General features: G+C 45.0%; 3 non-coding genes across 3 annotated transcripts; all 3 read left to right on the top strand.

Annotated features, from left to right (window-relative positions):
* Positions 1–18,243: 18,243 nt before the first annotated feature.
* On the top strand, positions 18,244–18,362 carry LOC129695110 (small nucleolar RNA SNORD22). Its single transcript, XR_008723112.1, has one exon. It is a non-coding gene; the product is annotated as a small nucleolar RNA SNORD22 (small nucleolar RNA).
* An 810-nt stretch (positions 18,363–19,172) lies between these two features.
* LOC129695108 (small nucleolar RNA SNORD31) lies at positions 19,173–19,242 on the top strand. Its single transcript, XR_008723110.1, has one exon. It is a non-coding gene; the product is annotated as a small nucleolar RNA SNORD31 (small nucleolar RNA).
* A 2,029-nt stretch (positions 19,243–21,271) lies between these two features.
* Positions 21,272–21,340, top strand: LOC129695109 (small nucleolar RNA SNORD31). The gene has a single exon (XR_008723111.1). It is a non-coding gene; the product is annotated as a small nucleolar RNA SNORD31 (small nucleolar RNA).
* Positions 21,341–24,735: the final 3,395 nt, after the last annotated feature.

The raw sequence follows: 24,735 nt of genomic DNA, 5'->3' as shown, positions 1-24,735 counted from the left end.
GTGGCCTCAACTACCCTCTGTGGCAGAGAGTTCCAGAGATTCACCACCCTCTGTGTGTGAAAAAAGTTCTTCTCATCTCGGTTTTAAAGGATTTCCCCTTTATCCTTAAGCTGTGACCCCTTGTCCTGGACTTCCCTAACATCGGGAACAATCTTCCTGCATCTAGCCTGTTCAACCCCTTAAGAATTTTGTAAGTTTCTATAAGATCCCCTCTCAATCTTCATGGACTTTAGGAGGGCACATCATCCGAGGACGTACACTCCATTGAGGATAAATGGGGATCCTGTGGATAGGGTGAACTGTTTTAAATATCTGGGAGTCCACATCTCTGAGGATATGACATGGGCATCAAACGCCTCAGCACTGGTGAGTAAGGCAAGGCAGCGCCTTTACCACCTCGGGCATTTGAGGAAATTCAGAGTGTCTCCGAGGATCCTCCAGTGCTTCTACGCAGTGGCGGTGGAAAGCATCTTGTCCGGGAACATTACCATCTGGTTTGGGAATTGCTCTGCCAAGGACAAGAAGGCTCTGCAGAGAGTAGTGCGTTCGGCCGAACGCACTATGGGAACTTCACTTGCCCCCCTGCAGGAACTATACATCAGGAGGTGCAACTCCAGAGCCAACAATATCATGGGAGACCCCTTCCACCCCTGCAACGGACTGTTCCAGCTGCTACGGTCAGGCAAACGCCTCCGTTGCCATGCGGTGAGAACAGAGAGGTTGAGAAGGAGTTTCTTCCCAGAGGCTATTCGGACTGTAAACGCCTATCTCACCATGGACTAACTCTACTGAACGTTTTCCCTTCCATTATTTATTATGTAAAGGTATAAGTGTGTTATGATTGTGTTTATAGTTTGTTTGGTTGTTTTGTTGTTTGTCTTTTTGCACAAAAGTCCGCGAGCATTGCCACTTTCATTTCACTGCACATCTCGTATGTGTATGTGACAAATAAACATGACTTGACTTGAACTGTTTCTGGTTGATGGCATTCCTCACACAGCCCAGTAGGGAGTTTTCCCAATATTTTTAATGTGCTGTTCAGGTGAGTGTGTCCTATCCTCAATCTTGTTAATACTACCTGTTTCCCCCCTCTTCTTGCTGTAATGCCCACTCATTTTGTAGCGAATAGAGGTGTTTCCCCTTTGTCTCCTGTGCCCAGTATTTTTGCCATTTTTGGAATATCGGAAGGTAACCCAGAATTAAATCTGTTTCAAAAGAATTTACTTAATTATGGGCTAATAATCAGAAAAAAGCTTATACTTAAATTTTGGAAAAATGCTCCAATACCAACAACAAAAATGTGGCTTTCAAACATGTTCGAAACATTATACTTGGAAGAGATGAGACTCCTCCTAGCAGGCAAAGCAGATCACTTCCAAAAGACGTGGTCTGCATTTATGGAACTATTACAAGCATAAGGTGCAATAATAAGTTATAACATAACATAGAAACATAGAAACATAGAAATTAGGTGCAGGAGTAGGCCATTCGGCCCTTCGAGTCTGCACCGCCATTCAATATGATCATGGCTGATCATCCAACTCAGTATCCCGTACCTGCCTTCTCTCCATACCCTCTGATCCCCTTGGCCACAAGGGCCACATCTAACTCCCTCTTAAATATAGCCAATGAACTGGCCTCAACTACCCTCTGTGGCAGAGAGTTCCAGAGATTCACCACTCTCTGTGTGAAAAAAGTTCTCCTCATCTCGGTTTTAAAGGATTTCCCCCTTATCCTTAAGCTGTGACCCCTTGTCCTGGACTTCCCCAACATCGGGAACAATCTTCCTGCATCTAGCCTGTCCATCCCCTTAAGAATCTCCTCCTAGCCGGCAAAGCAGATCACTTCCAAAAGACGTGGTCTGCATTTATGGAACTATTACAAGCATAAGGTGCAATAATAAGTTATAACATAAAGGCTACCAAGACCTGGAAACGGGGGGTATAAAATAAATATTTAATAAAAACACGGTTGCTATATCCTTTTTTGCGGAGTCTTGGGTTACAATAGAGCAATTGATTTTCCTTTCTTCTTTTTTTTTCTTTTCTTTCTAGGGTCTTATTTCTCTTCCCTTCTCTAATTCCTTCCCTAAGGGTTTCTCTTCTCCCAACACTTTCCTGCACCTTCACGATTCTTGCTTACTTTCCTTACTTCTTTTATTTCTATCTTTTTTAAAGCTCAAAAAATGAAGTGGTACAACATAATGTAATAAGATATATGCGACGTATTAATGTGATTTACTGTACTGCTAATAAAAATAAAATTTATTTTAAAAAAATTTTAAAAGGGGGGAAAAAAAGTATTGTTGCCATTCCTGATCTTTGCAATCACTTCTCCTTCTATGTAGTTTTTTTTCGCGGTTGGCAAAACTTTTTAGTGCATTACCGCCACCAACTGGTATGGAGTGTGGATCAAATAACATTATAACTTATATACTAATAACCTATATCTTTACGAACAAATTGGTTACCCTGAGAAAAAGCAATAGGATTTCATAGCACATATGAATTATTTTGTAAAATATCTATTAAATCAAATTGTATTTTTTCTTTTCTGAATCGTTCACTCATTTGTCTTAGAAACATAGAAACATAGAAACATAGAAATTAGGTGTAGGAGTAGGCCATTCGGCCCTTCGAGCCTGCACCGCCATTCAATATGATCTTCTTTCTTCCTTATACATCTCACAATGTATAATGACATGGTCTATTGTCTCTTCTTGCCCACAGTATTCACATCTGCCTGTATTATGCTTGCCTATTTTAAAAAGTGTACTGTTCAGACCAGTGTGTCCAAATCTGATTCTTGAAATGACGGTCTCCTCATTTCTCCCACTTTCCTCTGGACTCTGTAGAACCACCGTCCTTTCCGCTCTTCCTGCAATTTTTTTTAATGATATATAGATACAAGATAGATACAAGATACATTTAATTGTCATTTGGACCCCTTGAGGTCCAAACGAAATGCCGTTTCTGCAGCCATACATTACAAACAAATAGACCCAAGACACAACATAATTTACATAAACATCCATCACATCGCTGTGATGGAAGGCCAAATAAACTTATCTCTCCACTGCACTCTCCCCCCCCCCGATGTCAGAGTCAAAGTCAAAGCCCCCGGCTGGCGATGGCAATTGTCCCGCGGCCATTAAAGCCACGCCGGGTGGTGCGAGGTCGCACACCGGGTCTTGGTGTTAGAGCCCCCGGCGTGCGCTCGCAGAGTCCCGCGGCCATTCCAAGCCGCGCGGGGCGGTGATGTCAGGCCCCGCTCCAGGAGCTCTTCGACCCCGCAACTCGGGCGGGAGAAGTCGCTGAGAAGTCCTCCCATCCTTCCTTCAGTCTTTGCTTAATAATGTCTCTGATTTCAGTTTTACCTATGTTAATACTTAAATCAATCTTACTTCTTTTTGTTACCTCTTTTGCTACCTTATCTGCCATTTCCGTTTCCTCTAATGCCAATGTGTGCTGGTACCCATAAAAATATGACTGTAAGCCCCATCATTTTAATTCTGAATAGTGTTTGTTGTATTTCAATCAAAATGTCTGGTCTACTGTCTGAATGGCTGTGCTGTAAACTCTTTATTGCTAAACCTGAATCTGAACAAATAACTGTCCTTAAAGGCCTGGTATCCTCGACCCACTGTACTGCTAACAATATTGCAATAATTTCACCCGTGTATACTGAGACCTCATTATTGATCCTTTTCCCTACTTTGATGTGAAATTCTGGTACAATAAATGCTACTCCTACTTTATCTACTGAATCTTTTGATGCATCTGTATAAATTTGGACAAAGCTGGAGTATCTGTCAATGTATTCCAGTATGATGAATGAATTATACATATGCTGTTTATCCTTGTTTTTCTGTTCTAATATTGTAAAGTCTACTGTTGCATCTGGAAGTATCCAAGGTGGAATTGAAGGTAATGGAACTGTTGGAACCACATTTAATTGTGCTATGCTGATTTGTAATGCTCTCTGGGTCACTGCCCATCCAAAACTTTTTGTTTCCCACTCTCCTTTTCCCAGCATGGTTTGACAGTAACTTGTGCTGGGTGTTCTTGACTGTGGCCCTGTAGGTTAATCCAGTAATTCAATGAAAGCTGTATCATAGAAACATAGAAATTAGGTGCAGGAGTAGGCCATTCGGCCCTTCGAGCCTGCACCGCCATTCAATATGATCATGGCTGATCATCCAACTCAGTATCCCGTACCTGCCTTCTCTCCATACCCCCTGATCCCCTTAGCCACAAGGGCCACATCTAACTCCCTCTTAAATATAGCCAATGAACTGGCCTCAAACTACCCTCTGTGGCAGAGAGTTCCAGAGATTCACCACTCTCTGTGTGAAAAAAAGTTCTTCTCATCTCGGTTTTAAAGGATTTCCCCCTTATCCTTAAGCTGTGACCCCTTGTCCTGGACTTCCCTAACATCGGGAACAATCTTCCTGCATCTAGCCTGTCCAACTCCTTAAGAAATTTGTAAGTTTCTGTAAGATCCCCTCTCAATCTCCTAAATTCTAGAGAGTATAAACCAAGTCTATCCAGTCTTTCTTCATAAGACAGTCCTGACATCCCAGGAATCAGTCTGGTGAACCGTCTCTGCACTCCCTCTATGGCAATAATGTCCCTCTCATCTCTAGAGGCATCTCCCCCATTTCAACCTGTAATGCTGCTGTTGGAGTTGTTTTTATTGCACCTGTACATATTCTCAATGCCCGATATTGAATGTTGTCTATTTTCTTAAGAGAAGTACTTGATGTGGACCCATACACCACACAACCATAACCTAACACAGATCTAATTAACCCAGTGTATATAGCCTATAAAAGTTGTTCTATCTGCTCCCCAATCACATCTCATTATATTAAGTATCTTCTCACATTTGTCCACTACTTTCTGAATATGAACCATCCTTGTAATCCTCTCATCAAACCATAAACCTAAACATTTATAGTATTTTACTCTCTCCAATTCCTGGTTATATAATTTTAGTTTTACCTCACTACCAATTTTCTTCCTAGTAAAAAACATTATCTTTGTTTTTTTCCACAGAAAATTTGAATCGCCATTTATATGACCACTCTTGTACCTTTATTATAGCCCTCTGTAGTTTCTGCACAATAAACTTCACATTTCTCCCCCTTTTGCTGCCCTCGCTGAGCGCTCCAGAGGGCCATTGACAACGCCCAGAGGATTGTCGGCTGCCCTCTCCTTATCTTGGAGGACTTACACAGTTCCCGCTGCATCAAAAAATCCCAGAGTATTATAAAGGACATTTCCCACCCCGGACGGCAGACGGTACAGATCTACAAGGACAAGGACAAACAGACTTAAAAACAGTTTTTACCCCACTGCTATAAAAGCACTAAATGTAGCCGCCAAGGAACGCAGGGGCGATACATACTAAGGGACTGTGGTACACTGTGAAATCGACAGAAGGATGGAGGGTTGGGTGTTTATGCGTGCTATTTTCATGATATTTATTTTAGTTGTTTATCTTTTAATATTTTATCTTGTATGTATCGTTAGCTTTTAGAAATGTTTGAACGGTGCACTGACTGGCTGACATTTTTTAATTTTGTTGTACATGGTTCATGTTACAATGACAATAAAGAAACTATTCTATTTATTATCTAAATGGTGGCCGATTGGGAAAGGGGGAGATGCAGCGAGACCTGGGTGTCACGGTACACCAGTCATTGAAGGTAGGCATGCAGGTGCAGCAGGCAGTAAAGAAAGCAAATGTTATGTTAGCTTTCATTGCAAAAGGATTTGAGTATAGGAGCAGGGAGGTTCTACTGCAGTTGTACAGGGTCTTGGTGAGACCACACCTGGAGTATTGCGTACAGTTTTGGTCTCCAAATCTGAGGAGGGACATTATTGCCATAGAGGGAATGCAGAGAAGGTTCACCAGACTGATTCCTGGGATGTCAGGACTGTCTTGTGAAGAAAGACTGGATAGACTTGGTTTATACTCTCTAGAATTTAGGAGATTGAGAGGGGATCTTATAGAAACGTACAAAATTCTTAAGGGGTTGGACAGGCTAGATGCAGGAAGATTGTTCCCGATGTTGGGGAAGTCCAGGACAAGGGATCACAGCTTAAGGATAAGGGGGAAATCCTTTAAAACCGAGATGAGAAGAACTTTTTTCACACAGAGAGTGGTGAATCTCTGGAACTCTCTGCCGCAGAGGGTAGTTGAGGCCACACAGTTCATTGGCTATATTTAAGAGGGAGTTAGATGTGGCCCTTGTGGCTAAGGGGATCAGGGGGTATGGAGAGAAGGCAGGTACGGGATACGGAGTTGGATGATCAGCCATGATCATATTGAATGGCGGTGCAGGCTCGAAGGGCCGAATGGCCTACTCCTGCACCTAGTTTCTATGTTTCTATTCTATTCTATTCTATTCTCCAGCATTTGTGTGTGAACATGTTTCAAAATTGGCGGGGGGGCGGGGCAAGCGGCGACCCGTGGTGCACCGCGGCGGGGTATAAGAGGCGCCGGCGGCGGGACGTCGGCCATTTTGTGTCACCCACACACACACGGTCCAGGTGAGTAATGGAGGTGGTGAGGGAGAAGGAGGAGGGGGGGGGAAGGACAATCCGCCGCCATCCTCTCCCACCCGACTCCCCTCTCCCACAACCAACATCTAAACATGTCGTGCCGCCCTCCAGCTTTCACCCTGTGTGGTTATTTTGTCCCCACCGTTCACGATGCGGCCGATGTTTATCTATTATTAATGGCGGCTGCGGGGGTGATGGTGGTGGTGAGGGAGAAGGAGGAGGGGGGGGGGAAGGACAATCCGCCGCCATCCTCTCCCCCCCTACTCCCCTCTCCCACAACCAACATCTAAACATGTCGTGCCGCCCTCCAGCTTTCACCCCGTGTGATTATTTTGTCCCCACCTTTCACGATGCGGCCGATGTTTATCTATTATTAATGGCGGCTGCGGGGCAGGAGAAGGTGGGTGAGGGAGAAGGGGGGGGGGGGGGGGGGGTAAGGACAATCCGCCGCCATCCTCTCCCCCCCGACTCCCCTCTCCCACAACCAACATCTAAACATGTCGTGCCGCCCTCCAGCTTTCACCCCGTGTGATTATTTTGTCCCCACCTTTCACGATGCGCCCGCTTTTTCGCTTTTCCCTCTCTCTATGATGAACTCTTTATCACAGACCTGTAATGATCTCAACGTGATTAAGACATACAAAGTTCTGAGATGAGAGTTAAACTCCTGTAGTTTAAAAGGGAGGTTTGTGCTCAATGGGTGAAGGTTTTCTGTTTTGTTCTCGCCCTTTTGGATTTTTTTTAAACCTTTTTCTATGGTTTGTATGTAAAATTATTATATTTGATGTAAAAAAGCACTTTGGTGTCAATGTGAGTTGACTTAAAACGTGCTATATAAATGCAACATAGGTTGTACTCAGGGGTGAAGGTTTTCTGTTCTTCTCTGTTCTCTCCCTCTTGTTTGGGGTTTTTTTTTAAACCTTTTTCTATGGTTTGTATGGAAACTTATTATTTATTTTATGTAAAGCACTTTAGTGTCAATGCGAGTTGGCTTAAAACGTGCTATATAAATGAAACAAACGTACCTACTTTAAAATACAAGTGATGTTTGAGCATGGTCAATGATTCAATCCCTGCAACTAGAAGATTGAGGGGGGGGGATCTTATGGTATGTTAGCATTCATAGCAAAAGGATTTGAGTCTAGGAGCAGGGAGGTTCTACTGCAGTTGTACAGGGTCTTGGTGAGACCACACCTGGAGTATTGCGTACAGTTTTGGTCTCCTAATCTGAGGAAAGACATTATTGCCATAGAGGATTTGAGTCTAGGAGCAGGGAGGTTCTACTGCAGTTGTACAGGGTCTTGGTGAGACCACACCTGGAGTATTGCGTACAGTTTTGGTCTCCTAATCTGAGGAAAGACATTATTGCCATAGAGGATTTGAGTCTAGGAGCAGGGAGGTTCTACTGCAGTTGTACAGGGTCTTGGTGAGACCACACCTGGAGTATTGCGTACAGTTTTGGTCTCCTAATCTGAGGAAAGACATTCTTTCCATAGAGGGAGTACAGAGAAGGTTCACCAGACTGATTCCTGGGATGGCAGGACTTTCATATGAAGAAAGACTGGATAGACTCGGCTTGTACTCGCTAGAATTCAGAAGATTGAGGGGGGATCTTATAGAAACTTTCAAAATTCTTAAGGGGTTGGACATTCTTGCCATAGAGGAGTATAGGAGCAGAAATGTTCTACTGCAGTTGTACAGGGTCTTGGTGAGACCACACCTGGGGTATTGCGTACAGTTTTGGTCTCCCAATCTGAGGAAAGACATTCTTGCCATAGAGGATTTTAGTATCGGAGCAGGGAGGTTCTACTGCAGTTGTACAGGGTCTTGGTGAGACCACACCTGCAGTATTGCGTACAGTTTTGGTCTCCTAATCTGAGGAAAGACATTGTTGCCATAGAGGGAGCACAGAGAAGGCTCACCAGACTGATTCCTAAAATGTCAGAACTTTTTCATATGAAGAAAGACTGGATAGACTCGGCTTGTACACGCTAGAATTCAGAAGATTGAGGGGGGATCTTATAGAAACTTACAAAATTCTTAAGGGGTTGGACATTCTTGCCATAGAGGAGTATAGGAGCAGAAATGTTCTACTGCAGTTGTACAGGGTCTTGGTGAGACCACACCTGGAGTATTGCGTACAGTTTTGGTCTCCCAATCTGAGGAAGGACATTATTGCCATAGAGGATTTGAGTCTAGGAGCAGGGAGGTTCTACTGCAGTTGTACAGGGTCTTGGTGAGACCACACCTGCAGTATTGCGTACAATTTTGGTCTCCTAATCTGAGGGAAGACATTCTTGCCATAGAGGGAGTACAGAGAAGGCTCACCAGACTGATTCCTGGGATGTCAGGACTTTCATATGAAGAAAGGCTGGATAGACTCGGCTTGTACTTGCTAGAATTCAGAAGATTGAGGGGGGATCTTATAGAAACTTACAAAATTCTTAAGGGGTTGGACATTCTTGCCATAGAGGAGTATAGGAGCAGAAATGTTCTACTGCAGTTGCACAGGGTCTTGGTGAGACCACACCTGGAGTATTGCGTACAGTTTTGGTCTCCCAATCTGAGGAAAGACATTCTTGCCATAGAGGATTTTAGTATCGGAGCAGGGAGGTTCTACTGCAGTTGTACAGGGTCTTGGTGAGACCACACCTGGAGTATTGCATACAGTTTTGGTCTCCTAATCTGAGGAAAGACATTCTTGCCATAGAGGGAGCACAGAGAAGGCTCACCAGACTGATTCCTAAAATGTCAGAACTTTTTCATATGAAGAAAGACTGGATAGACTCGGCTTGTACTCGCTAGAATTTAGAAGATTGAGGGAGGATCTTACAAAATTCTTAAGAGGTTGGACAGGCTAGATGCAGGAAGATTGTTCCCGATGTTGGGGAAGTCCAGGGCAAGGGGTCCACACAGTTTAAGGGTAAGGGGGAAATCTTTTAGGACCGAGATGAGGAAAACATTTTTCACATGGAGAGTGGTGAATCTGTGGAATTCTCTGCCACAGAAGGTAGTTGAGGCCACAGTTCGTTGGCTATATTTAAAAGGGAGTTAGATGTGGCCCTTGTGGCTAAAGGGAGCAGGGGGTATGGAGAGAAGGCAGGTACAGGATACTGAGTTGGATGATCAGCCATGATCATATTGAATGGCGGTGCAGGCTCGAAGGGCCGAATGGCCTACTCCTGCACCTATTTTCTATGTTAAACTGGAGGTGGTGGAGGGAGGAATTAAGCCAGAAAGGGTTATTGGGAAGAAAGAGCTACTTTAAATGTAGTTGCATCTGGTTGGGTAACTATAGTAGGGTGGAGATTATTCCATGCTTTAATTGTGCGGGGGAAGAATGAATTGCTGCACATGTCTGTCTTTGTAGCTGGGATCACAAATTGGATCGAATACCCTTGTCTGCTCTGGATTGCAGCGTGATTAATAGTAGATTAATCTGACTTTTTCCCCTAATTGCATATGATTTAGTTACTGTAGGTTTTCATTCCTGTCTGTATCGCGATTTGGCTGTTGTTTAAAAGTTTTACTTGGAAGGATTTTTGTAACAATGAATTACTTTCTTTTCAGTTACAGATGCCGCTAGTGCGCATTTTGAAGGAGGTAAGATCACATATGTAAAAACGAGGAACTGCAAATGCTGGTTTACAAAAAAAAAAGAGAGTGCTGGAGTAACTCTGGGGATTCGGGCAGCATCTCTGGGAAACATGGATCGGTGACGTTTCAGGTCAAAACATCACCTATCCATATTCGCCAGAAATGCTGCCTGACCCCTGAGTTATTCTTGATTAATACGGGTGTCAGGGGTTATGGGATAAGATAGATTCGCCATGATTCAATGGTGGAGTAGACTTGATGGGCCGAATGGCCTAATTCTGCTCCTTGCACTTATGAGAACTCTAGCGCTTTGTGTCTTTACTAGTTATACGGACTTGCCTATATTTAAGCATTCTTCCCTAGAACATAGAACCATAAAAGTTTTAACCACTCCCCATTTGTTCAATCAATTGAGGCAAGATCCACAGATTTGCATTTCTTAAAATGCACATCCAAGTGGTGTTTGTGTATATTCAATATTCTGTCTCTGCAGCTTGGGCTAAAGTGTTCCAGTTATCTATTTTTTTTTACAGAGGGTGGTTGGTATATTGAAATGCTTGCTGGAGGAGGTAGTTGAAGCTGGTACTGTCGTAATGTTTAAGACATATTTGGACAGGTACATCAATAGGAAATCTTTAGAGGAATATGGTCCAAGTGCAGGTAGACAAAAATGCTGGAGAAACTCAGCGGGTGCAGCAGCATCTATGGAGCGAAGGAAATAGGCAACGTTTCGGGCCGAAAACCCTTCTTCAGACTTCGACTTCGCTGCAAAATGATCCAAGTATAGGCAGGTGGGACTAGTGTAGATGGGGTATGTTGGTCGACTGGTAATTGTCCCACTGATTAAAACATTGTTTGTTCTACAATGGTTGCTGCAGTATAACACAGTGGGAAAGAGGGCAATATTTTCACATGACCAGTGCTACAATGATGCTTTGGATGAATTCTCTCTTTCTACATCATCATTGTAGATACTTTCTAACTGAGTAGCACTGACCTGCGGTCAAATTGTGTTTTAACAATTAAAAGCAAAGTAGGTCAGGCTATTTCTGCCAGTTGTGCTAAATATTGTTATTTTTACAGGTTCCTCTCCGCCATTCTCTGTTGCTGCAGCAGGTGAGTGTCATTGTCTGTATTGTACTTGACTAACAGCAGTCTGTAACAATTCATTCCACAGGTTCACTACCCTTTGGCTAAACAAATTCCTCCTCATCCCCACTCTAAAGGTGCGTCCTCTTAATCTGAGACCATGTTCTCTGGTTCTAGGCTCCCCCACTAGAAACATCCTCTCTGCATTCATGCTGTCTAGGCCTTTCATAGAAACATAGAAATTAGGTGCAGGAGTAGGCCATTCGGCCCTTCGAGCCTGCACCGCCATTCAATATAATCATGGCTGATCATCCAACTCAGTATCCCGTACCTGCCTTCTCTCCATACCCTCTGATCCCTTTAGCCACAAGGGCCACATCTAACTCCCTCTTAAATATAGCCAATGAACTGTGGCCTCAACTACCCTCTGTGGCAGAGAGTTCCAGAGATTCACCACTCTCTGTGTGAAAAAGGTTATTCTCATCTCGGTTTTAAAGGATTTCCCCCTTATCCTTAAGCTGTGACCCCTTGTCCTGGACTTCCCCAACACCGGGAACAATCTTCCTGCATCTAGCCTGTCCAACCCCTTAAGAATTTTGTAAGTTTCTATAAGATCCCCTCTCAATCTCCTAAATTCTAGAGAGTATGAACCAAGTCTATCCAGTCTTTCTTCATAAGACAGTCCTGACATCCCAGGAATCAGTCTTTCATTATTCACTGAGATCCAACCCCCATCCAAGCTCCATTGAGTACAGGTTACAGCCATTAAACGTCCCTCATCCGTTAACCCAATTGTTCCTGTATCGATCTCCTAAACCTCTGGATCCTCTCCAGTGCCTGTGTGTCCTTCCTCAGGCCTGGTAGCAGCAGCACGGTGGTGCAACGGTAGAATTACAGTGCCAGAGACCTGGGTTTGATTCCGACTGTACCAAGTTTGTACGTTCTCCCCGTGACTGCGTGGGTTTTCTCCGCGTGCACCGGTTTCCTCCCACATTCCAAAGACATATTTGTACGCTAATTGGCTTCTGTAAATTGCCCCTAGTGTGGAAAGGAGTGGAGGAGAAAGTGGGATAACAGAACTATTGTGAACGGATGATGTGGAATAGGCAGACTGGAGGTTCGGTTTCCACGCTGTATCCCTAATCTAAAGTCTCTGATTTTATCTAGTCCTAACCGTAACTGGCTTTAGGCTTTAGGTATACTGTGTGGAAACAGACCGTCGAGTTCATGCTGACCCCCTAGTCTACATCCTGGGAACAATTTACATTTTAACACAAGCAAATAACCTACAAACCTGTACGCCTTTGGAGTGTGGGAGGAAAATGTAGAAAACTCTCCAGGGGAGAGTGTACACGCTCCGTACAGATAGCACCCGTAGTCGGGACCAGACCAGACCGGACCTGCTGTAAGGCAGTGACCAACACTGTCACATTCTCCAGTGGTTTTCTTGTTGCTGTTCAGATGATGACAAAAATAGACAAGCATAAGACTGAATAGAGTTGATGTATAACTTGTGCTGAGAACAGCAACGGGCTTTTGCAGTTTTGGCGAGGAATTTTGACCGAATAGTGATGGTGACCCTTCCATTTCTCTCCTTATAGGTTTGGTGCCCAGATGTGTCCTGTGCTGGAGTGCTCCCTCCTCTTCAGGTAGGAATGCTAGGGCAAGGAGAAAGGAATCTATGCTTGGAGTAGGGGTGGGATGGGCAGGAAGGCTTTCTCCCACACCCCAAAGGCTATTGGGTTAATTGGCCTCTGTAACATGGCATCTACAGTGTGGAAGAGGATGAGAAAGTGGGATGACTAGTTTGAACGAATGTCGGTGGGCCGATGGGCCTGTTTCCATGCTGCATCTCTGCTGCACTTGCTTGGGCACTTTGAGATTAAGGAAATGGTGTTGGGTCTTATGACAAAGATTAAAGTGAAAATGTCCCCAGTGCCTGATGAGATCTGCCTGTCCCTGGTTATTAAGAGAGGAGATTGCAGGTATCCTCTAGTCACAGACCAGGTCCCCGAGGAGGTAGATAAAAATGCTGGAGAAACTTAGCGGGTGAGGCAGCATTCGATTTTTCCTTCTTAAACAGGTCCCTGAGGAGAATAGGGTAGCCAATGTTTCTTTATTTAAGAAGGGCGATAGGGAGAATCTAGAAAATAATTGTCTGGTGACTCGTATCAGTGGCAGGGAAGTTATTGGCTTGTTGATAATGGACTCTTACATTCAGTTTAGAGAAACGCTGTAGAATTCGACCCCCATTCAGTGCTGACCATTAATCACCCATTCACATTAGCTTAGTTGAGAGATACAGTGTGGGTGCAGGCCCCGCCGAGTTCACGTCGACCCTTTAGCCACTCGTTCACAATCATTCTATGCCATCCCATATTTACATCCTACGCAGTTGGGGCAATAAGTGAGACCTCTGCTCTCTGCAAATGGCCCTGATATATTGACGGCCGTGTTTAAGTGTGGGCTGGGCTACTGAACTTTTGAGACAACATTTATCGCTCCAAATGACAATCTCGTTCCGTCTGGCAGCTAGTGCTGATCAAAGTATTCTGATGGTACAGCTGGGGTCCAGTAAGGCAGTGATTCCCGACCTGGGGCCCTGGCAAATTTCAGGGGGGGGGGGGGGGGCACAAACATTTAGGGGGGCACCGGTTCAATGAATGGGGCTACCTCCTAAATTTCAGATCTAATAAATTTAAATCTATGCAGTTGAAATGTTTGTGGAATAGAATTATATGGGCAATTAATAGACACTGATATTTTTATGGAAGGTATAATATTGAAGTACTTTTTTTCCGCTGATGATGTCGGGGGGGGGGGGGGGGGGGGGGGGGGGAACACAGAAACATTAAAAGACCCCAAGGGGGCCATGAGCTAAAAAACAAGGTTGTGAACCACTGCTGTAAGGCATGTTGCAATATCTCACAGTACTAAATTTGCCCCATCTTTGTAGGATGTCTGGAGAAAGACTTGGGAGTGATGCCCTTTGAAACACCGGTGAGTGGCCACTGAGTATATTGTCCATCTCTTAAAAATCTGTCTTTCTGTGATAGCATCTTGTTTCTTATTTATTTGGGGGGGGGGGGGGGGGGGGGGGGAGACTTGATCACCCCATTGCATTTGAATTATTTTGGATGAAGTACATAGAACAGCATAGGGACAGGTAGACACAAAATGCTGGAGTAACTCAGCGGGTGAGGTAGCATCACTGGAGAGAAGGAATGGGTGACGTTTCGGGCCGAGACCTTTCTTCAGTCTGATGTCGGGGGTGGGGGGGGAACGAAGATAGAATGTAGTTGGAAAAATAAAGTTCATTGTATTGTAAGTGATGTTTTGGGTCGGGTCCCTTCTTCACACGGAATCTTAGGTTATTTTATTCATACCCAAGGCACGCAGTGGCATTGTACTGGGCTCAAGCTGGGTGGTCTTACCTGTATGGTGCATTTTATTTTCTCTCCCAGGGATTCACTGGGCTTCAGTAGTTCCTTAGTAAGGTGATTAAGAGTTTTTTTTATTGTTATTATGTGTGAAATGTTTTAAATTTCATGTGCGATGCTCCGCTATTCACTGGGAAACGTCTTTTCATTTTGCACTGTACAACTGTTGCTTGCAAGGCGACAATAAAGGTTGATTGATTGATTGATTGAAGGAACTGCAGATGCTGGATAATCGAAGGTAGACAAAAGTGCTGGAGAAACTCAGAGGGTGCAGCGGTGTCTATGGAGCGAAGGAAATAGGCAACGTTTCGGGCCGAAACCCTTCTTCAGACGTTCCCGATGTTGGGGGAATCCAGAAACAGGGGCCGCACACTTCTGGAAATTCAACGTTTCGGGCCCGAAATCCTTCTGGAAATAGGCAACGTTTCGGGCCGAAACCCGGAAGGGTTTCGGCCCGAAACGTTGCCCATTTCCTTTGCTCCATAGACGCGGCTGAGTTTCTCCAGCACTTTTGTCTACCTTAGTAAGGTGACGTGACTCAACTCTCAGGACGTTTGAAGCCGGGAGCTGTTGAGCTGGGAGAATGCTGAGGTGGTACGTTTCCGCAACTCGGGTCACAGCGCAGTTCTCAAATGCAACCCTGCTCCGGAGTCTAGTGATGATCACCCTTAGCTCACTTTGACCCCGTGTGAAAAGACGGAACGCTCTGAATGACTCTGGGCTTAGCCCTCGGGTTTTGCGGGACTCTCCACAATCCAGGCTGCTAATAATCTCTTTTGTTTTTCTTATTGGAGGTATGCCGACAAGCCTGGAGACTGCAGGTACGCAAAATTGCTGGAGAAACTCAGCGGGTGCGGCAGCATCTATGGAGCGAAGGAAATGGGCGACGTTTCGGGCCGAAACCCTTTGAGCCTGGAGACTGCAGTGGCTGGCTGCCCATTGACCTGGTGAGTGGCAAGTTGGCTGATTCCTCTCCTCAGCTGCCTCTGTCATAAGTTACAGGAATTAGCTCACTCTGCCCACCGAGTCTGCTCTGCCATTCAATAATGGCTGATCCCCAGAGCTATTGCTGCTCTGAACCGGCCCTGCTGAGTGCCCCCCACCCATATGAACTATTCATACACATCGACCCGGCACAGACATATTAGACTGTTTTTCTATATATATATATTTATAAATCGTGTTTCTCAGGGTATCTAAATTTTATTAGTAGTTTAAGTTATGACTATCGGATGGAAGCTTCATACCAAATCTCGTTGCACCTATATGCAATGACAATAAAATATATTATTATTATTATCTATTTTCCCCTCAACTCCGTCCTCTTTCCATCTCCCCTCCGCGCAACCTTTGACATTATTACTAAGACATAAAAACAGTTTTTTTCCACAAGTAGCCATAGAAAATAGGTGCAGGAGTAGTGGCCATTCGGCCCTTCGAGCCTGCACCGCCATTCAATACGATCATGGCTGATCATCCAACTCAGTATCCCATACCTGCCTTCTCTCCATACCCCCTGATCCCTTTAGCAGCAAGGGCCACATCTAACTCCCTATTAAATATAGCCAATGAACTGTGTGGTCTCAACTACATTCTGTGGCAGAGAATTCCACAGATTCGCCACTTATATTGAATAGCAGCTCTATTCAATAACCAAATTGTCTCCTTTTGCACTGGGATTTTTTTTAATTCACAAGTTTAATCAATAATGTTTTATTATTTGATAAAATGAATGATACTTTATTGTGACATGTCACCGTGAGATTCTTTGCTTGCCATACCCACGGTATGCAAAGAGTCGACACATAAAGGCCGCTGACAAAGAAGCGTGGCATGGTGCGAGGCGGTAAATAGTTCTGTAAGTAGCCGAAAGGTTTCTCTTGCTGCTGTAACATGATGATTTCCAATATGGAATCTCGTTCGGCTGAATAACCTGATGTTAAACAAATAATCTGACGCAGCATATGCTGGGGATGTGGTTCGTCCTGGCATGGTATGAGCATGTACTAATTGCAGCTTTCTCTCTTTCACAGCAGGTGTAATGGGCGCTGATGTCTTCCGCATTAAAGCAGGTAAATGTCTCTATGCATTGCAGTAAAATCCGGTCATATGTCTGGGCTGGGCTAGTTCTCAGCTGTGTTTCAAGCCTTCACAAAATGCTGGAGTGATTGAGTGAAAGGAATGGGTCGAGACCCTTCTTCAGATTAGTACCCTGATGCAAGAAGGGTCTCGACCTTAAACGTCACCCGTTCCTCTCCAGAGCTGCTGCCTGTCCCCGCTGTTACTCCAGCATCTTTTGTCTTATCTTAGGAAGACTTGTTATGAAGTAATATTACCATATAACATATTATACACATTAGTGTATAAAATCATTAGAGGAATAGATCGGGTAGATGCACTGTGTCACTCCTAAGTCTATTCTCCAGCTCACTTCCCCCTCTCTTCTATTATTCTCTCCATTATATCAGTTAGACCCTTGTGTCTCGATCCAAAACATCACCCATTCCTTCTCCCCAGAGATGCTGCTGCCCGCTGAGTTACTCCAGCATTTTGTGTCTACCAGGCTTCATGGGATCCAGCTCTCGTGGGTTAGCTGTACCAATCTGTGGCCTGTAATGGGATGATGAGATTCTCCGTACGAGGGGGAGAAGATTTAATAGGAACCTGAGGGGCACCTTTTCACTCGGAGAGGGTGGTAGGTACATGGAAAGAGCTGCCAGCAGAAGTAGTTGAGCGGGTACTCATTTAAACATTTAAAAGACACATGGATTTAGTTTATTGTCACGTGTACCAAGGTACAGTGAAAAAGCCTTTTATTGTATATTATCCTGACATAGAAACATAGAAATTAGGTGCAGGAGTAGGCCATTCGGCCCTTCGAGCCTGCACCGCCATTCAATATGATCATGGCTGATCATCCAACTCAGTATCCCGTACCTGCCTTCTCTCCATACCCCCTGATCCCCTTAGCCACAAGGACCACATCTAACTCCCTCTTAAATATAGCCAATGAACTGGCCTCAACTACCCTCTGTGGCAGAGAGTTCCAGAGATTCACCACTCTCTGCGTGAAAAAAGTTCTTCTCATCTCGGTTTTAAAGGATTTCCCCCTTATCCTTAAGCTGTGACCCCTTGTCCTGGACTTCCCCAACATCGGGAACAATCTTCCTGCATCTAGCCTGTCCAACCCCTTAAGAATTTTGTAAGTAGTCTCCAATGATGTAGATAGCAGCTCGGGACCGCTCTCTAGTTGGTGATAGGTGCAGCTAGTTGCCTGATAACAGCTGGGAAGAAACTGTCCCTGAATCTGGAGGTGTGCGTGTTCACACTTCTGTGCCTCTAGCCTAATGGGAGAGGGGAGTGTCTGGGGTGAGACTTGTCCTTGATTATACAGGCAGCATGAGGTCCAGAGGTGTTTGGGCCAAACGCGGGCAGGTGGGACTAGCTTAGATGGGACATGAACGAGTTGGGCCTGTTTCTGTGCTGTATAACGTTGATAAATAGTTGCTGCGCTGGTTTGGTTTATAGCCGCGTGTACTTTTATCCAGTCCTGATGATGAAACACTGCATCTTATGTGTTGCAAGGAGCCAGTACCTGTAAAGGTGAACCCTCTGGTGACTTCAGCATGGCAAGAAGATAGATGGTTCAGAGAACTGTCTGATGGGGCTGATGTGGAAAATGTCTCTGCTCTCCCAACCTGGTGGTTTTGTGTGGTAATGTGTGTTTTTATCATTCTTTACAGGGATCTGTTCACTGGAATGAGAAGTTGAATGAGGTACGTTGGTTCTATATCCGCCTTTTAACCATAGGTGGCTGTGTTAGTCAATGTTTAAGGTGATCTTTCATGGTAGTGTGCCTTGAAATAAAACTGGAAATGCAAGTAAGGCAGCATCTGTGGCAATGGAAACACATCTTGGGTCAAAATATAGAAACATCATCTATCCATGTTCTCCACAGATGCTGCCTGACCCACTGAGTTACTCCAGCACTCTGTGAAACGTCACCTATCCAAGTGGCCAACATTAAGTACCTTCGATTCTCCAGCATCTGCAGTTCCTTCTTAAACACATGCTCTCCACAGATGCTGCCTGATCCACTGAGTTACTCCAGCACTCTGTGAAACGTCACCTATCCATGTTCTCCACAGATGCTGCCTGACCCACCCGCTGAGTTACTCCAGCATTTTTGTGTCCTTCAATGTTTCTGGTCAAGATCCCTTCGAACCATTGCTTTCCACAGATGCTGTCTGACCCGCTGACTTCCTCCACACTCTGTCCATTAATGTTTCAAGTCAAATCTCCTTCAGAACTAATGGAGGTGGCATTTCCACAGATGCTGCCTAATCTTGCTGTGTGTTTAAAGCCTTTTGTACTTTATTTCGGGCATTCAGCATCTGCAGTTCTTGATTTCCATTTATTGGGCACAGGTTCCCCAGCGGTGATGCCCACTGGTGTTTTTAGAGGTGAATGAGGTGACTTTGCATTTGATGACGTACATACCGCCCCAGTCTGACTCTTGATTGATGAATCGGTATTTCTGATGCACTCTGCCCTTCACCTCCTCCCTGGAACAAAGTGTAGTTCAGCTTCGAAGTAAAGAACTGTGGATGCTGGTTAATGCACAAAAGGACAAAGTGCCGGAGTAACTCAGCGGGTCAGGTATGCAGCATCTGTGGAGAACATGGATAGGTGACGTTTCACAGAGTGAGGCCCTAACTCCAGCGGGTCATTTACAACAGTGTTTAAGAAGGAACTGCAGATGCTGGAGAATCGAAGGTACACAAAAAAGCTGGAGAAACTCAGCGGGTGCAGCAGCATCTATGGAGCGAAGGAAATAGGCAACGTTTCGGCCCGAAACGTTGCCTATTTCCTTCGCTCCATAGATGCTGCTGCACCCGCTGAGTTTCTCCAGCTTTTTTGGTACCAGGCAACAGTGGTTCTGTCTGAAGAAAGGTCCTGATCCGAGATCTTGCCTGTTCTCTGGAGATGCTGCCTGACTCTGAGTTACTCCAGCACACTGTGTCTCTTTGTGTGTGCAGCTGAGCTCATTTGTTCTAATGAACACAAAATACCACGTTAATAGGATCTTGTGGTCACAGTTCAGCTCTTTGTTTAGTTCAGACATGCAGCGTGGAAACGGGCCCTTCAGCCCACAGAGTCCGTGTCAATTGGCGCTAATTCTGGACACCTACCCACTGGGTAATTTTAGAGAGTAAAATCTGTACACCCAGTTTGCAGAGGGCAAATCAAACTGCAAACCCACACGTCCTTGGGATGTGGAAGGAAACCTGTGTAAACCACGGACCCTTTAATAACTGGCACTGGCCACTCAAATCAGCTGCTCCCGGACATTTTATATAGAAACATAGAAATTAGGTGCAGGAGAACTCCATTCGTTTCGAGCCTGCACCGCCATTCAATATGATCATGGCTGATCATCCAACTCAGTATCCCATCCCTGCCTTCTCTCCATACCCCCTGATCCCCTTAGCCACAAGGGCCACATCTAACTCCCTCTTAAATATAGCCAATGAACTGGCCTCAACTACCCTCTGTGGCAGAGGAGTTCCAGAGATTCACCCGCTCTCTGTGTGAAAAAAGTTCTTCTCATCTCGGTTTTAAAATTTTCCCCCTTTAAAATTAAGCTGTACCCCTTGTTTGGACAACATCGGGAACAATCTTCCTGCATCTAGCCTGTCCAACGTCCTTAAGAATTTTGTAAGGATAAGATCCCCTCTCAATCTTCTAAATTCTAGAGAGTATAAACCAAGTCTATCCAGTCTTTCTTAAAGACAGTCTGACATCCCAGGAATCAGTCGGTGAACCTTCTCTGCACTCCCACTATGGCCAATGTCAAATCCTCAGATTTGGACCAAAACTGTACGCAATACTCCAGGTTTATTGTATTTTAACATTGTGTTTTACCTGCTTTTAACTATTTATACTGTTCCATCAGGGACTGGATTGTTTTTTGTGTTATTATGTGTGAAATGTTTTAAATTTCATGTGCGATGCTCCGCTATTCACTGGGAAACGTCTTTTCATTTTGCACTGTACAACTGTTGCTTGCAAGATGACAATAAAGGTTGATTGATTGATTGATAAATATTCATTTGGTGGGTTCTGTGCTAGCGTTGGTATTGTAAACAGTGGTGGCGCAGCGGGTAGAGCTGCTGCTTCAGAGATCCAGGTTCGATCCTGACCTGGAGTTTTGTGAGCGTGGGATTCCTCTGGTGCTCCAGTGTCTGCTCACGCCTCAGTTGGGTTCATTGGCTCACTATAAATTGCCCTTGTGTGAGAAGGTGGGAGTAGGTGATGAAGGGTGGGTGTGTTCCTCGCTGTACCCCCAAAATAACTAAGGGCTGTATATACCCAGTGTGGATTAAAAATACAGCCTCTGATCTCTCTAACGAGCATATTCTTTCTTGCAGCTTACTGTGAGAAGCGGCGATTGTCCCCGAGCATCTGAAGAGCCTGCACTCCAGCTCTTGTGAAAGGTGAGCACTTAACATCATGGGGAACTGACCCTGATCTGTGACTGTAGCGGTGCGGAGTCAGTGTTTTCCGAGGTGACTGTTTGCATTTGATGACTATATACCGCCCCAGTCTGACTATCAACTGATGTATCGGTATTTCTGATGCACACAGTCCTTCACCTCCCCAGTGCCAGAAATGGACCATATAACTATTTTTTTCTATATAGCTATGCCCTCTAGTGTTGAGCCTGCATCTCACAATATGTACTGTTATCAAGTCTCCCCTCCACCTCCTGACGTTCCAGAGAAAACATACGTACTTTGGACTTCTTGTCTGTTCTAACTAATCTGTTTTTCTCCCTTGCAGGTGAGATTTTGTGTATCTTTGTTGTAAACCAGCACCTGCAGTTCCTTCCCACACCATCAGCCCTTAATGTTTGTGTCAAACATGATACCAAGTTAAACCTACCTACACATGATCCATATTCTCTGCCTATCTAAAAGCCTCTTAGTCGCCACTATAGCATCTGCCTCCACCCTTGGCAGCACGATCCAGGCACCCACCACCCTCTGTTTAAAGAAAAATGTACCCCGCACATCTTGAAACATTCCGCCTCTCACCATATAGCTATGCCCTCTAGTGTTGAGCCTGCATCTCACAATATGTACTGTTATCAAGTCTCCCCTCCACCTCCTGACGTTCCAGAGAAAACAAACCAAGTCATACGTACCATGGACTTCTTGTGTGTTCTAATTAATCTGTTTTTCTCCCTGGCAGGTGAGATGAACATCGATGAGTTTACCAGCCACAACCATGGGTGAAAGTCAACTTTGAAATGAAAGAGTGCAGTTATCTGTTCCTCTGGTGAAATGTATTTGTCGAATTGAAGTGGAAATTCAATAAAAAATAAATGAACATTTGTGATTGTTGAATTGTGGATCTCCTTAAAAGTCTGATACAGAGAGTTGGTACTGTGGCTGGAACATTGATACACGAGGATGCCAAGACTATGTGGAGCCGGCTGTTAGTGTGGGGCCTTAAGATGTCTGGATGGGGAATTGAGGTGGAGGTGCGGGTCTGAGGAAGGGTGCAGGGAGGAGCTGCAGGCGGTGGTTTAAACCAAAGACGGAAACAAAAAAAGCTGGAGTAACTGCAGGTCAGGCAGCAGCTCTGGAGAAAGGGAATTTTTAGGTTGAGACTTCGGAGAGAAGGAATAGAAACATAGAAATTAGGTGCAGGAGTAGGCCATTCGGCCCTTCGAGCCTGCACCGCCATTCAATATGATCATGGCTGATCATCCAACTCAGTATCCGTACCTGCCTTCTCTCCATACCCCCTGATCCCCTTAGCCACAAGGGCCACATCTAACTCCCTCTTAAATATAGCCAACGAACTGGCCTCAACTACCCTCTGTGGCAGAGAATTCCAGAGATTCACCACTCTCTGTGTGAAAAAAGTTCTTCTCATCTCGGTTTTAAAGGATTTCCCCTTTATCCTTAAATGGGACACTGCCTCACCCGCTGAGTCTTCAGACTGGGGGGGGAGGGGGGACGAGAGATAAAGATGGTACTGAATGGAAATTGAAACTTGGTCCTGAAAGTCCTTAACAAATCACTTTTTTTATGATAAATATTACTTCATGCAGAGTAATGTGTTTTTTTCATTGACTTTATTTTTGATATGTTTGCCCATCCAGTCTACTCCGCCATTCAATCACGGCTGATCTATCTCTCCCTCCCAACCCCATTCTCCTGCCTTCTCCCCGTAACCTCTGACACCCGCACTAATCAAGAATCTATCTCTGCCTTGAGAATATCATAGAAACATAGAAATTAGGTGCAGGAGTAGGCCAGTCGGCCCTTCGAGCCTGCACCGCCATTCAATATGATCATGGCTGATCATCCAACTCAGTATCCCGTACCTGCCTTCTCTCCATACCCCATGATCCCCTTGGCCACAAGGGCCACATCTAACTCCCTCTTAAATATAGCCAATGAACTGGCCTCAACTACCCTCTGTGGCAGAGAGTTCCAGAGATTCACCACTCTCTGTGTGAAAAAAGTTCTTCTCATCTCGGTTCTAAAGGATTTCCCCCTTATCCTTAAGCTGTGACCCCCTTGTCCTGGACTTCCCTAACATCGGGAACAATCTTCCTGCATCTAGCCTGTCCAACCCCTTAAGAATTTTGTAAGTTTCTATAAGATCCCCTCTCAATCTTCTAAATTCTAGAGAGTATAAACCAAGTCTATCCAGTCTTTCTTCATAAGACAGTCCTGACATCCCAGGAATCAGTGGTGAACTCTCTGCACTCCCTCTATGGCAATAATGTCCTTCCTCAGATTTGGAGACCAAAACTGTACGCAATACTCCAGGTGTGGTCTCACCAAGACCCTGTACAACTGCAGTAGACCCCCCCTGCTCCTATACTCAAATCCTTTTGCAATGAAAGCTAACATACCATTCGCTTTCTTTACTGCCTGCTGCACCTGCATGCCTACCTTCAATGACTGGTGTACCATGACACCCAGGTCTCGCTGCATCTCCCCCTTTCCCAATCGGCCACCATTTAGATAATAGTCTGCTTTCCCTTTTTTGCCATATCCACTCACTTGGCCTCCATGGACATCCCTCGTCTCCTTCCTAAAGAAATGTCCTTTAATTTTGAGGCTATGACCTCCAGACCTAAACTCCCACTAGTGGAAACATCCACTCTATCCAAGCCTTTCACTATTTGGGACATTTCAATGAGCCACCCCCTCATCCTTCTAAACTCCAGCAAGTACAGGCCTAGTGCCGACAAGAGCTCATCGTAGGCGGTGCTGGCTTGAATTGCCATGGTGGTGGGGGTAGATACGACAGTCATAAGGTGGGGAATGAATCAGTGCCAGCAACCGATGGCCAAGGGAAGGTGGAGCCCACAATGGTTCATTGTTTGCTGTGGAAGAGAGAAGGAGGTGGCATGTTTGACACAAACATTGGGCCGAAGTGTCTGTGTGCTGTTTCATGTTCTAAATTGTTTTCCAATTTGCATGAGGCAGGAGTAATACACCAGCTTACAGCGAAACAAAACTCTTGAGAACGGGGAGGAGAAAGTCGGCTTAAATCAATAAATTAATTTATTTCATTTAAATATGACAAAAGTACAAAATATGAACATGTACACAACAGGATTTCTGCTCCATTGGCTGGGTTAGGGTGGAATTTTACCTGTAACATCCAGCACAGAATTAAGCAAAAATAATACTTGCAGCTGCACACAGGAGGCAGTGGTCAGTAAAATGGATTCCCCCTCACTAGTCCCACGGGTCAAATACTGAGCCTGATGTAGAGCAGGGAGCAACGACTGGTGTGTGGCAGGCTGAAGATTCGGGCGTGAGCAGGCATGGAAATCGCTATCAACATACATTGGGGGGCACAAATACTGGCCGCGGACCCTGTGGGCAGTAACATCGGGAGCTGACCTGGTTGGTGACCGACTCCCAACTCCGGCAACAGCAGCTTCGTGGTGGGGCTCGAGTCGGCCCTTTCGCGGGGCCTTTCATCGCCCGTCAGGGGCTTAAAAT

Source organism: Leucoraja erinacea, unplaced genomic scaffold, assembly GCF_028641065.1.
Source record: "Leucoraja erinacea ecotype New England unplaced genomic scaffold, Leri_hhj_1 Leri_940S, whole genome shotgun sequence".
NCBI lineage: Eukaryota > Metazoa > Chordata > Chondrichthyes > Rajiformes > Rajidae > Leucoraja > Leucoraja erinaceus.
This window is presented reverse-complemented; position numbering and strand designations above follow the sequence as displayed.